The sequence below is a fragment of the Oenanthe melanoleuca genome, chromosome 2 (assembly GCF_029582105.1).
Source record: "Oenanthe melanoleuca isolate GR-GAL-2019-014 chromosome 2, OMel1.0, whole genome shotgun sequence".
Classification (NCBI taxonomy): domain Eukaryota; kingdom Metazoa; phylum Chordata; class Aves; order Passeriformes; family Muscicapidae; genus Oenanthe; species Oenanthe melanoleuca.
Window position 1 is genome coordinate 144460257 of NC_079335.1, and position 13303 is coordinate 144473559.

General features: G+C 48.2%; 1 long non-coding RNA gene across 1 annotated transcript; it reads right to left on the reverse strand.

The window, feature by feature from the left end:
• Positions 1-799: 799 nt before the first annotated feature.
• Positions 800-4674, reverse strand: LOC130249654 (uncharacterized). The gene is made up of 3 exons (XR_008839830.1): positions 4424-4674; positions 2133-2243; positions 800-1247 (listed from the first exon to the last, which is right to left on the reverse strand). It is a non-coding gene; the product is annotated as an uncharacterized LOC130249654 (long non-coding RNA).
• Positions 4675-13303: the final 8629 nt, after the last annotated feature.

Below are 13303 nucleotides of genomic sequence, written 5' to 3' on the forward strand. Positions count from 1 at the left end.
TTGCAGCTCATTGGGATGGGGAGCTGCAGATTGCAGCAACAGCTGTGAACAATGTGGTGCAGCCCAAAATGCAGGCAGGCTTTGGGCTGTCTGCTGTGTGATGCAACCCCTCCTTTAATTTGTTTTCCAGAAAATGCGCCTGGAGGAGCGCTCTGCGAGCAGCTTGGCAGAGGCAGGGAGGATGTCAGCTGCCAGCCCTGGCCAGCAGGATGGCCTGGGGGCTTGCAGGGCTGCCTGCCCTGCCCGGGAAAAGCCTTTGGGTCGGGTCCACAGCGAGTTACTGCCGGTCACCCACTGTGTCAGGCTCCAGCACTGTTATTTGTATGCCCCAGAGTGGCCAGCACAGAGCAGTCTGCACCTGTGGATGTGACAGTAAAACCAGGGATAAATAACAGCCCAAGCAGGAGCCAGTGCAATCCAATCTGTATTAAGTGAGTGCAGTTAAGTGGAGAAGGATTCTCAGGCTGGCTGAGAGCAGCTTTTCTTTCCTCTGTGGGTCTAAGGATGCATTTGGAGCATACAGCACAGAGAGCTCTGCCTGCTCTGTTCTGCACCACTTGACTCTTTATCTGTAGGATATGGAGGGAGCATGGCTGAGAGGGAAGCACAAAGTGTGCCAGCTACAGTGGGAAAGGCACAAACTGGCAAGTGATGATCTGCTGGTCTTTGTCCTTCCTTCCTTCCTTCCTTCCTTCCTTCCTTCCTTCCTTCCTTCCTTCCTTCCTTCCTTCCTTCCTTCCTTCCTTCCTTCCTTCCTTCCTTCCTTCCTTCCTTCCTTCCTTCCTTCCTTCCTTCCTGTTTATTAAGTTCTCACTGATTTGTGCTGAGGTTCAAAGCCCTGTTACATCTTCTCCTTCTCTTGGAAGTCAAGGACAGCTGGGTTGTCCTTTCCCATGGACTCAGAGCCACAGGGGACCCCCAAGGCCATCATGCCCACCTGTGGCTTCAAGCAGACCCTCACTAGCTCCAGCCTTAACAGGTGTTTCTGTAAAAGAAGCAGCAACTGGTGCTTGCTCTAAGAGACCTCTCAAACCTCCTGGCAGTGTGTCCTGGTCCTTGCTCACCCCTGCCCAGCAGAAAGCTTTGCCTTATCCCACATTTCCCTTGCTTGTAGCACGTCCTGTGCTTGTCCTGCCCTTCAGGGACAAGGAGAACAGACTGTCCCTTGGTGTCCTCAGCAGCCTTTCAGCCTTCCTTGGCCTGTGTGCCATGTCCCAAATGGGATGGGGAGGTCAGTTCTGCATTTCCTGGCAGTGAGTATGTGAAGGAGTGTAATTATTTATGGGAAAGGAGGTTCTGGCATATTTTCCTCCCATGTGCCACCCCTAAGTCTCACTGGGGTCATCAAGGAGAGGACTACTGGGGTAAGACCACTGGAAATCAGCTCCCTGACTTCTTTATGACTGCTGACTCCAGGGCTGGAAAAATGGGCACAGGTGATGACCTTACTGGCTCCAAAGGGATTAATTGCACATGTGTCTAAATGCTTTGCTGGAAGAGGGCAGAGGCAGCTGCAGGGGACACTGCAAGGTGGGATGGGCGAGCAGCTGATGACTCTGCTGGTCTCTGGAGCATGGCGATTGCTGGGCATTAAGGCTGAGCACTGCGGGTGAGCAGGACAGAGCAAACTCCTCCTCACTACCTTGCTGCAGGTCACCTCTTCCATAACTCACTGAGTCATTTCCCCCTGCAGAGAAGGACAAGCTGAAGAATTTGGTTGGCCAGATTGTATTATTTTTTTCCCCTTTTGGAAAAATAATAGCATAGCATTTCCTCTGCCTTGTCCTCTCCCGTGCTGTACTGGTAGCTGCACTGAAGCTGATTGATTAGTTTAATAACACTCAGTTGATATGCAGCCATAAAATTATGCACTTTTACTCATCAGGCTGATTGAACTCCTCTGCTGACTGTACAGGAGCAGAATGGCAGAGTTAAAATAATGAGGGAAACAGCCAAGGGAAAAGCAAGCGTGGTGGTGTTATTGTTTTAAAGCTGAGGAAGAAAATGAGTCCAGGGAGGAGCTTTTCCAAAATAAACACCAAAATACAGAGGGAAAATGTTAAGATGTAATTAGCATTGGTACAAGTGCCATTAAATGTCTGCTGGGGTTGGAGAGCTTCTTTCACACCCACCTGGTCTGTTTTGGGGTTTCAGGAGGTTGGGGCTGACCCTGTTGAACATCCCTGGTCCCCTCATCCTCAGAAAGGGTGAGAGGGGCTAGAGCCTTTTGCAGGGTGAATAAACTCAATGGGAAAAAGATGGGAATTCAGTTTGTTGTTTAGCTTGGGGCTGGTTTTGATTGGTTGTTTTTTCTTTTAATTCTGGCCAAGGAGGGTATGCAGATGGAGCTGGGAAAAAAAAAGAAAATATGTCTGGGAAGGGATTGTTCCCTCTGCCCCCATGCTAATGGCATCAGTGGAGGGGAGATGGTGTAATGGGGAGTAGCAGGGCTCCTGCAGCCTGGCCTGGCAAGGACAGGACTCTCTCAGTGCCATCCCCACAGCCCTGAGCTCTGTTCTTTGTGCTCCAGGGCACAGGGAGCTGAAGTCAGCCTGTGTCCTGCAGGGTGTCAGTCACGCTCTCTGCAGCCACCGAAGGGAATTGAAGGCTCCTGCTCAGCCATGAATCAATATGCAGGAGCAAGCTGATGAAAAGCCACACAGCCCCCATCCATGCATGGAGAATGGCATTTAAGGCTTTATATCCCAATAAAATATTTCCCAGTGCCCCAGCATGGCTTGCTCTGGTGACAGGCTCCCTGTTTGTCCTGCACACATTCATTTTATTTATAAGACCAATTTGTCTGGAGTAGGTCAGCCAGCTCCTCATGCCCGTGATCCCCATCACTCCCTCTGCTGTGAAACATTTTAATTGAACCTGCTCACGTGCTGTGTCCCCAGCACAGGGCTGGCAGCCTTGACCCCAGGCCCAGACTCCATTCAGAATGCAAAACTAATCAGATTTTTCCTTTGGGGCCCATCTCCCTGAAGGAGGGGATGGAATAAGGGGCACTTGGTGTTTATTTTCTCCCAGAGAAATGCCTGGCAGATGGTTGCACAACTCTTCTTGCCCTTTCTCCCTGATTGCACCCTGTCCAGGTTGCTCCTGGAAGCAAGGCTCTCTTCCCCATTTGCCTCAAAGGGCTTTGGGTCAGGCCATGTGTGCAGATGACACAATGACATAGCCAAGGGTCTGCTTCTCCAGCTGTTTATTATGGGGGCCCAAGAACCAGGAGTGAGGTTCTGGGTTGGCAGAACCTTTGTCTTTGCTTTGTCTCTCTGCTGTTGTGGATCTGCTTCCATCCTGGCAGCCTGTGCTCATCCTTGGGCTCAGCAAAGTGGAGGCTGCACCTGAATCCAGAGCACTCTGGTGCTAAGGAGCAGCTCTGGCTCTGGGACATGGGATGGAAAAGACAAACACAAACTGTATTGCAGCAAAGACTTTGCTTTTATTCATCTGCATCCAAGGTAAAAAGAGACCCTGCAAACCACTAACAAAATGTCTTTCTGCAAGTGCAAATCTTGGTAAAAGCTGTCAGGGTTTCTTTATGCAATGGAGTTGGAAAGCTAAATTTAACTGCTCCTTCAGGCTTCCCTCCCCTTTCTTTTGTTTTCTGGCAAAAGCCCCATTACCAGGATGGAAAGCTTCAGTATTGAAATTTTCCATTAAAGTTTAAAAAAAACAACTACCACCAACCTTTCCAAAAAAACCAATAGTAAAACCTACCAAAGATTTTTTCCCCCTCTCCTTATGCTGAGCAGGTGCAAAGAAGAGCATTTTCCAAGGTAAAGAATGGCACAGGAAAAAAGCATAAGAGGAATCAAGGGAAGGTGACATGTGGACAGGGACTGCAACAACAAACAATATTCTGACTCAAAGGATGCTGTAAACATGTTGTGCATACTAAAAAATACTTTTTAACTATTTTTAAACAGCTTCTTGCCAACTGAGAGGGGAAGCCTAACAACAAGTGCCTGGTTGTTCCTGATTCCTGCTCTTGGCAGAAGATTTGGCTTGGTGACCTCCTGAGGTCCTTTCCAACCTCATTTCATCTCTGATCCTGTAAGCACAAGTCATTGAGTTCACCTGGGTCCTTGTGCAGATTGCATTAAGGATGATGAAGAGAATGTGGCCAGTGAAGAACTGAATTAATTCAGTCCACACTGAACATCTTCCTCTGGACTTGAGTATCACAGAACCACTTGGGTTGGAGGAGACCTCTAAGGCCACCAAGTCCAACCATTAACCCAGAACTGCCAAGGCCACCACTAACCCTGTTCCCAAGTGCCACATCTACACATCTGTTAAACCCTCCAGGGATTGTGATTTCACCCCTTCCTTGGGCAGCCTGTGCCAGGGCTTGGCACAAACTGAGACCATTTCCTCTGGTCCTATTGTTTGTTATTTGGGGGAAGAGCCTTACCTCCACCTGGCTGCACCCTCCTGTCAGGGAATTTTGGAGAGCCAGAGGGTCCCTCCTGAGCTTCCTTTTCTTTAGGTTGAGCCCCCAAAGCTCCCTCAGCTGCTTCTCATCAGATTTGTGCTCCAGACCCATTCCCAACTCTGTTCTGTTCTCTGGACACGTGCAGCACAGAAAGGGAAGGGGGGAAAAGGAGAAAGAAGGGGGGAAAAGGAGGGGAAGGGAAGTTTCAGGGAAGGGAAGTTTCAGGGAAGTTTCAGGGAAGTTTCAGGAAAGGAAAGGAAAGGAAAGGAAAGGAAAGGAAAGGAAAGGAAAGGAAAGGAAAGGAAAGGAAAGGAAAGGAAAGGAAAGGAAAGGAAAGGAAAGGAAAGGAAAGGAAAGGAAAGGAAAGGAAAGGAAAGGAAAGGAAAGGAAAGGAAAGGAAAAGGGGAAAAGGGGAAAAGGGGAAAAGGGAAGGAAAAAAGTTTTCCCAATTGCTTTTAAAAAATGTTTCATGGAAAGGAGAAGGAATGTGGTGTGAGGCAAAATGCAGGTCTTCAATGCCCTGCCTGTGCTCTCCCCTCCGCAGGGCAGCTCGGTGGCTGCCGCTGCTTTTGTTTTCTTCCTGTGAGTGACCTCTGTGTCACTGCAAATGTCACCCTGGCCCGAGCAGCGCGGCTCCCCGCAGCCCCTCCGGAGGGGAACCCTCGGTCACCGGACGAGAACTTGGCTGCAAAGCGAGTCAGAAACAAGCGATTCTGGCAGCGGGGGGGAGAGGGGGCTCTGAGCCACCACCATCCACCAGCAGCCCCAGCACTGATTCTCCAGGGACTTCAGAAACATCCCAAACCAGCCACAGTGCCCCTGTCAAATGCCACCTTTGGAACCCGAGGGTTTTTCTGTGTTGTTTCACTTTGCCCCCCGATGTTCTGATCAGCACAGGGTCTTCCCCAGCTGGCACAGCTTTATTCTGTGTTGACATTTAGCTGCAGCTGAGATGGGCATGTTAAGCCATGATAAGGCAAATATTTGCTCAGCATGGAGAGCTGCTGATAGGTGGGAATTGCTTGTGTTACCTTCAGCACGGCTTACATGGCAGGAGTGGGGATGCACAGGCTGGAAAATCCCAACCTCTGGAGGCTCACAGGTATCCAAGGTCCCAGTTCCCCTCTGGGAGCCCATCTTCTGGCTCACAGCTCCATTTGCCACGTCAGCAGCACTAATTCCAAAGTATCAGTATTCATCTGTTAAATCTGCTGAAGTCCTGATGGAACAGCTAATGGAACCTGTTGTCCCAGTTTCCAGCAGGAACCCAAAATGGACCAGATGAATGACAATGCCCTGAAGGTGCCTCTTTGCCCCCAGTGCCTGCTGGCTGCACACAAGGTGTGGGGTGAGGAGTAGGGACTGCTGCCCTGTGAGTGTGCCCTAGTAATTTGTCAGCATCGATGTTACCAGAGCTGCCTCCTCTGGAATACAAATTCCCCTGGACCTGCTTGCCAGCTCTCTGCTGTGATGACATTTTTCTCCCAGAGGTCAGCCAGTCCTGTATCCTGTATCCTCTCCCCTCGGAAGCAATCCTCAGCTGTAATGAAGTCCACTCCCAATTTTAGCTTTTGTTTGTTAGCCCTCTCCCTGTGATAAATATTTATTATCATGTTTATTATCACATTATTTTGGTGACTCACCGTCCCCAACTTCCCAGCATTGTTTTTGACGGGAACTTCTCAGTACCTGTTTCATTAACACCCTGCAGGGAATAAACTTTACTTCTGTCTGCTATTGACTCAGCCCTGCACCTCCCCAACAAAACCCTTCTGCCCCTCCTGAGGGGTGAGTTCATGACCTGCTCTTTGTCCACTGTGATCATTTCATCCTTTTGCACTGTCACTGCTCTTCCCATGACCAGATGGGGCTGTCCTTTCTTTGAATGGCACTGGCCAGCAAACACTGTCCCAGGGCAACCATCAATTTTCCCTCCAGAGCTGAATTAATCCACAGCCACGTCCTGAGTTCCCCCAACTGACTGATTGCATTTTTGATGTGTGGTACTGCAGGTTCAGCAATGGCCAGCTGGGTTTTTAGAAACACTGATGCCATCTTTCTGCTGCAGCACGGGTTTCTCAGGCTGAAATCTCTGTTTACCAAATCTGTTTTCATTTCTACAAATTAACACTGAGAGCTCTTCCTCACTTGAGCTCCATCACAGATCCCTGCCACTGCCCACTCTTGGGTAATGTTAGTGCAAAGATGCAAAGGCATGGGAGACTTTCAGGCTCTGAAGTATCAATAAATCTTAAAAGAAATGGGTATTTTTTTATTAATAGGTGTCCTCTGCTCTCTTTCCTCCCTTTCATCTTCCTCCCCACTGCAGCCCATTAGTGCAGCACTCCACTCACCTGAATCCCTCATGTCTCACCCCAGACTCCCCCCAGCACTCCATAAACTCCTGGAAATCTCTCCTCTGTCTGGCAGGACTTCAATCTGCTCGTTACACAAAATCCAGTTTTGTTCTGCTTTTTGCCTGCTTCAGTCCTGCTCAATTTGTGATCAGTACCTTTTTGTTGCATTCTCTAGTCTCCAGCCAAATAAAAAACCCCCAACCTGTCCTACCCAGGAGCTGTCAGCTTGCCCTGTTTGTTACCTGCCCATCTTTGTCTCCTTCCACAAACCCCAGGTTTTCAGCTGTTGCTTGCAGAGGAGGTTGCTCACACCAGTATTTTTTGCTTCCTTTCTCAATCTCTCAGAAAAATCTCCCAGCTGCTCCCCCTCCAAATTATTCCTTTTTCAGACTCAGGGGTTCTCTGCAGTCTGTGCTGACCTGTGTAACTCCATGTGATGCTCCATCTGTTGTTGACTTCTTTGTGTTTACTTACTAAGGGGAAACTGAAAACACAATTTCCAGCTCTGGCCAGTGTTCCTGTCATTCCTCAAAAATAAGATCTGCCATGGATGGAGCTCTGATTTCGATCTGCTCAAGCCTGTGGCTCAGCCCCAGGGATGCTGGCTGAGGGAGGACATGGGAAAAGTGTCCTGTGCAGTGCTCCATCTCCTGTGAGACACATAATTCTCTTTGTCTCCCTCTCCATACTGAGATGTCAACAGCTGAACCTCCAGTTCAAGTGTATTTATGCATATTTATCCTTGCATGGCCAGTGAGGTGTATTAAAACCAGTTTATTTCAGAAATAGCATCATTTTTCCTGGCGAGGGAGAGCAGCTTCTCTAATTTTCTGTGCCACTTGTATTTTTGGGCTTAGTGAGGCAAAATGCCAGGGAGTGACAGCCTGTTTACCTAGGAGCAGCTAAAAGAGCTGTGTGGCAATCAAGGTATTGAGTGGGCTGGGCTGAAAATAGATCAGCTTGGGAAGGCTGGGATAAGAAATGTTCACTGGGGGGCTGGCTGGCCGTGGGCACCAGTGACAGCCTCCCAGGGAATCTATCCCCCTGCACGTGTGCTGAGCAAGGGACACACTCCTCCCTCCAGGAGCCACACCATGGAATGGGATTCATGATCAGGAATGTGCTCTTCTCTTTTTTCCCTGCTGGGAAAACCTCTTGTTTGTGGCCTCACTGGGATATCATGAACCCTTCATCTCAACCTTCCCCAGAGAATGATTGTTTAACCCCTTAAAGCCCTCCTGAGCTCCCACCAAACCAGGTTCCAAGCCTTTCCCAAGCTGTTTTGCCTCTTTCTTTCTCGATGAGCAGACATGCCAAGCCCAACCTACCCAAGTGATTAGCAAACTATTTGCCTGCAGCTTGACATATCTCACTTTATACAGCCCCTTGTGCCAGCTGTCTTCTCTGGGCATGTCTACATAGCAATTTTGGCCCAGGTTCCAGGTCTGGTGTGGCTTTTGGCATCCTGACAGACAGGACAGATTACAGAAGAAAGGGTTTGGGCTCTTTTGGTGGCTCCAGGAAAGCTCTCACCCTGAGATAGCAGAGCATGAGCACAGAGCAGGCTCTGGCTTTGAAGGTGTGGGATTCCACAGGTTCAGTCACAGAGAGAACAAACAGCATCACATCTCTGTAGCACTTTTTTCAGGAGTGTTACTGCTCTTTAATTGCTGTTTTTGCAGCAAATGAGGCACTATGGACTTTTTTCTTTGCAGTTTTCCAGCTGCAAACATCAGGGAGAAGTGGCCTCTGTGCAGGGATGCAGCACTGTAAAACCAAGGGCTCTCCTCAAGCTGCCAGCACAGAGCTTGTTACAGACTCAGTGCCCACTGCTATATGAAAACCATGGTTACATCAGGAATTTTCCACTTCCAGGGCTGCCAGGCCCTTAGTTCTGCACCTCATCAGTGAGAGAGAAAGAAAAGCACCACCTCAGGGTTGTTTGAAGGCTGCCAGGTCCATCCCTGCTCTGGATGACAGTGCCTGTACCTGTCCCCAGCCCTGCTGATGTTTAAGGCTTTATCAGACTCCACAGGAAGGGAGCTGAATGTGGTCCAAGCCAGTTCCTGAGGTTTTCCAGCCTCCTGTTGCATCTGGCACAATCCAGCTGAGGATCTCAGGGTCACTGGCTCCAGGCCTCCTCCTCCATGTCACACATCTTCCAAAGGCTGGGGTTGTGTTTTACTCTACAAAGGTGTTAGAAACTAAATTACTCTTTGAACACAATGATGCTGCCCATGCAATTTTCCTTGCAGAGTTTGGGAATTGCCTTGCTATCCACATCAGTCCTTCCCTGCACCAACAAACAGCACAAACCTCATTAAATCCCACACTCACTTCTGCATTCACATTTGAGTTCAGAAAGAGGAAACCAGAGTGAAGAATTAAAAATGGCAGACTTTTGCAGTGCCACTGTTTTGCTCCTGGGCTCGTGATGCTGTGCTGGATCTAGAGCCAAGCTGAGCAGATTTCCAGACACACCAGTGGAATGAGGCTGACCAACATCTCATCAGGGAAACCAAGGGACGGCAGCAAGTCAGTGACATCCCCTTAGTGAGCCAGAGGGGCTGGATCCTCAGCAGTTCCATGGAAAACAAGATAGCAAGGAAATATGTGACTTTCCAGCATCAGCCTGAAGGTCCTTCCTGCCTGAAGGAGGAAGCAGCAATGGAGCTTTTCTGTCCAGCAGTGACTACACACAGGGCTGTGTTCTCTCACTCACATCCTTTAGTTAGAAGTGAATGTGAAAGGCAATTTCAAGCTTTGAAATGTTGAAAGCCTCGAAAAATGGAATTTCCAATACATGGGGACCATGTATGGGTTTTAGCTGATGCCTGAATACTTTAAGGGTTGTATTTTGGGATGTTCCTTATGCTGCTGAATCACAGCCCAGACACTGAGGTTTGAGAACTGCTGGTTTAGGGGAGATGCTTTCAGACACTGAGGTAGAAGATTGGCAGGCACAGCATGCACTTGGTTGGTTACTGAGATGAGCTGACACTCTTCAATTTGTTAAATCAAGTAATCTGACCTTAAATCCAAGCCCATAGACCCAACCATGGAAAGAGCACTTCCAGGAATAGGCCATTTATCCTGTTCTGTGCATGGAATTACAGCAAGATAATAACTCTGGGACATGGTTTATCTCCCTCTGGATGCTGTGCCTCCTGGATACTCAAAATAAGGCTTTTTCTTTTCTTTTTTTCTTTTTTTTTATTTTAGTTTAGTTTTATTTTTAATCCTACCACTGGTGTTCCCTTACTTGCTGATTGCAAAGATTTCAGTTTTAAAATGTAGAAAACAAATAAATTTGGAAATATATTAGTGCTGCCTTCTTGGGAAAGGTGCCTGCCAACATCCCAGCCCTGCTCTGTTCATAGCACCCAACTTTCAGCCCATGTTTCTGCGAGATGCTGAGACTGACTGCTCATCATTATGGGCCAAAGTACCAAAAACAGCCACAAACATCAGCCACAAAACCCAGCCCTGTTCCAGCACATTGTTAGCACCCTAATAAACATTGTGCCACTGGAAATCCCAGGTGCCCAATAATCCCTGTGTAAGCAAGCAGAGTAATCAGCCCAGCAGCCAGCTCCTGACTTGTTTGCATTCAATGTGCATTTAAAAGCAGGCAACAAATAAAATAGCATGAGTGGATAACATTCCTTGGAAGGCCACTTGTATTTCAGATCACCTCAGCCTAGTATCACTTCCAAAACTTGCCAGCAGATGTGGGAAAATTATTGCAAGGCTATCAGAGCTCAAAGAATAGCTCCAGTCAAGGACCCTTTATTCCATGGGGTTTCCAGCAGGGTTTATGTAGTTGACATACGGATCACGGTTTTTTTCAGGGAAGAAAACTAGTGTTACTGAAAGCAGCTTAGATTCCAAGCAGGACACCTGGGTCCCTAAAAATAAAAAATAAAAAATAAAAAAAAAACACGAACCAGGACCCTATTGCATCTTCCTGATCCTAGTCAAGAGTGGCTGATACTGAGGGCTGTCTGCTGCTCCACATGGTCACAGCTGCAGCTCCTGGGTAAATCTCCCTGTGCTCCATTTCCAGCCTGGAGTGACCCTTTTAGAGCACAACATCTCACCCCAAAGGAGTCAGCTGGGATAAGTAAACAAAATTCCTACAAACCCATCTTGTAGGCTGCTCCCTCCTGCAAGGGTATTAAACTTTTTCCAGTGTGAGACCCCTGCTTTGGCCAGGGGCTGGGGCAGAGGAGCAGGACAGCTCTGCTCAGCCAGGCAGGAGGATTTGGGAATCACAATGTCCTGCTGACCCTATGCAATGAATTCTTGCCCTTAGTTGGGAAATGCCCCATGTGATGCTTTTCAAAATTACCAGTAAAATAATTGTTTTCTTTAATTCCATTGCATTATTTAATCCCAGAGGTGGAAAGGGGGTTCTGTACATTTATATCCACCCTTCCCTTAAATATCCTCAGTCCATGGAAAGCTTTCCTCATGGCTCCTGTGTGGCCAGAGATGTCCTATCAGGTCTAAGTGGGAACGAATATCTCCTCCTCCTTTGATCTATGCCCCTCCAGGTAAATTAAAATGATGCCTTTTACTCCTGCTGACTTTCTAGCTGCCTCCTCTTGGTGTAAAAGCATGGAAAACTGGGGGTTTGGCACAGACTGTTAGGGGTAACAAATCCAAAGTATTCACCAGCACCTTGGCATTACGTAGTCCCTGGTATTTTTGGCAGGAAAACAGGCAGATATGATCAGACAGTTTCTCTGTCTGTCTGTTCACTGTTTGTGAATCAAGGGATAATTTCCAGCTTTGTTTGATGGTACCAAAGAGTTGGAGCCTACAAGGTTTGTGTCAACAGGCAGCCAGGTATGGAGGGGAGGGAGAGAGAGAGAGACAAAGTGAAATTTACTATTTCTGGGACACAAGAGCCCATCTAAGGGTTCAGTCTAAACTCTTACAACCAGGGAAGACCAGGCCATGTCTGGGATCACTCACCCCTCTAATGAGAGGCTTCCCAAGGAGCAGGGGTCTGTTTCCTACCCCAGTACCTGCACTCACTGTGTCAACTCAAACTGGTTTGAACAGGAGATAAAACCCACAGCAGAACTTCTCTGGCTTAAACTGAGCCCTCCCCATCATCCTTGTCCTGCATGGACAAGATAACAGAGGCACAAGGAGTCACTGGCAGTGATTTGAAGCCTGATGGTTCCAAGTGATGGAAAACACGAGTGTGCACATTTGGGTGTTGGTGCTGTGAGCCACTCACAGCCAGACCCCACCTCCAGCACATCAGGCTTCAAATTCTGCTTTTGTTTTTGTGTAAAGCAGCCCATCCCTGTGCAGGCAGGAGCAGGGACAGAAGCCAAGGCAGGCTGCAGGTACTGAGGGGACAGGAAAGAGCAGCTGTGGGAAGCAGCAAGCGTCCAGCCCAGACCATCTGCTGCTGTTGGATTCATCTCTAACCTGCGCTCTTAGCTGGCCAAGGGAAACTTGTTAAGGCTGAATTTGTATCTCTAGCTTCAGGTTACAGCCTGGCATGTTAAAATAAACCATCCCTGACTTTGTGTTAGCTTAAAAAGCTGGGTTGTGGATTAGAGATGTAGAAGGAGTCGTGGAAGGAGCTGTTTGTGACAACTCCATGCTGCCAACAGCTTGAGCATGGCCAGAGCACCTCCTTAGAAAAAAGAAAGGATCAGAGGCCCAGGATAAAGGAGTGTCTGAAAAGAGCTTTGGACCCATGAGGAAAGGCTCTCTTCCGCTCTGGGATCAAGCCTTGTGTGTTTAGAAGGAGCAAATTTGAAACATTTTTTATTCTCTTGTTACTATTGTTTCTCATGGCCACTGTTTGTGTTGTGTTCTCATGCAAAGCATTCTCTGCCAGAGGAGTAGCAATCTTGAAAACTTGGAAGTATTGTGGAGGAAGGAGGAGAATTTTTTTTTAATTTCCAATTTAAAAATGTGAAATAGGAAAAAAAAGCTGTCTCCCAGCTTTGTTGAATGCTGGAGAAGGAGGAGATGGATGAAAAGCACTAATAAACAGCAAAGTTTGAGGAGTGGACTTGAAGGCTGCCTTACTGCTTATCTGATTCCTCAAAAAAACGAGGCCAGCTGTCTCGCAGGATGGTTTCAGGTAACATCTGCCCGAGCCTCCTGACTCATCCCTGTGTGGGTTTTGGATGTGCTGGAGCCGAGCTGAACCTGCCAGGCTCTTACAGTTTGCTTTTACACACATGGAGGAGAGCTGGGCTGGTTGGACCGAGCGTTACAAAGCCTCTTTCTAGGAAAGGAGCTTTGCGTAACAGAAGGGAAAATAGGTCGTTGTCAAGGTTTAGGGCATTTGCAGAAGAAAGTAAACAAGTGGTGCAGTGTGGCTGGGGTAGAGGGGAGAGCAGGGTCTGCTCCTGCTCTAGACAAGGCTGTGCTTTGAAGGAGGGTTTGGCTGGGAGCAAAGTCAGCTTCGTGTTTACTGCAGCGGGACTCGGATTCTCCACGTGATCCTTGGCAAAGCATCCCATCC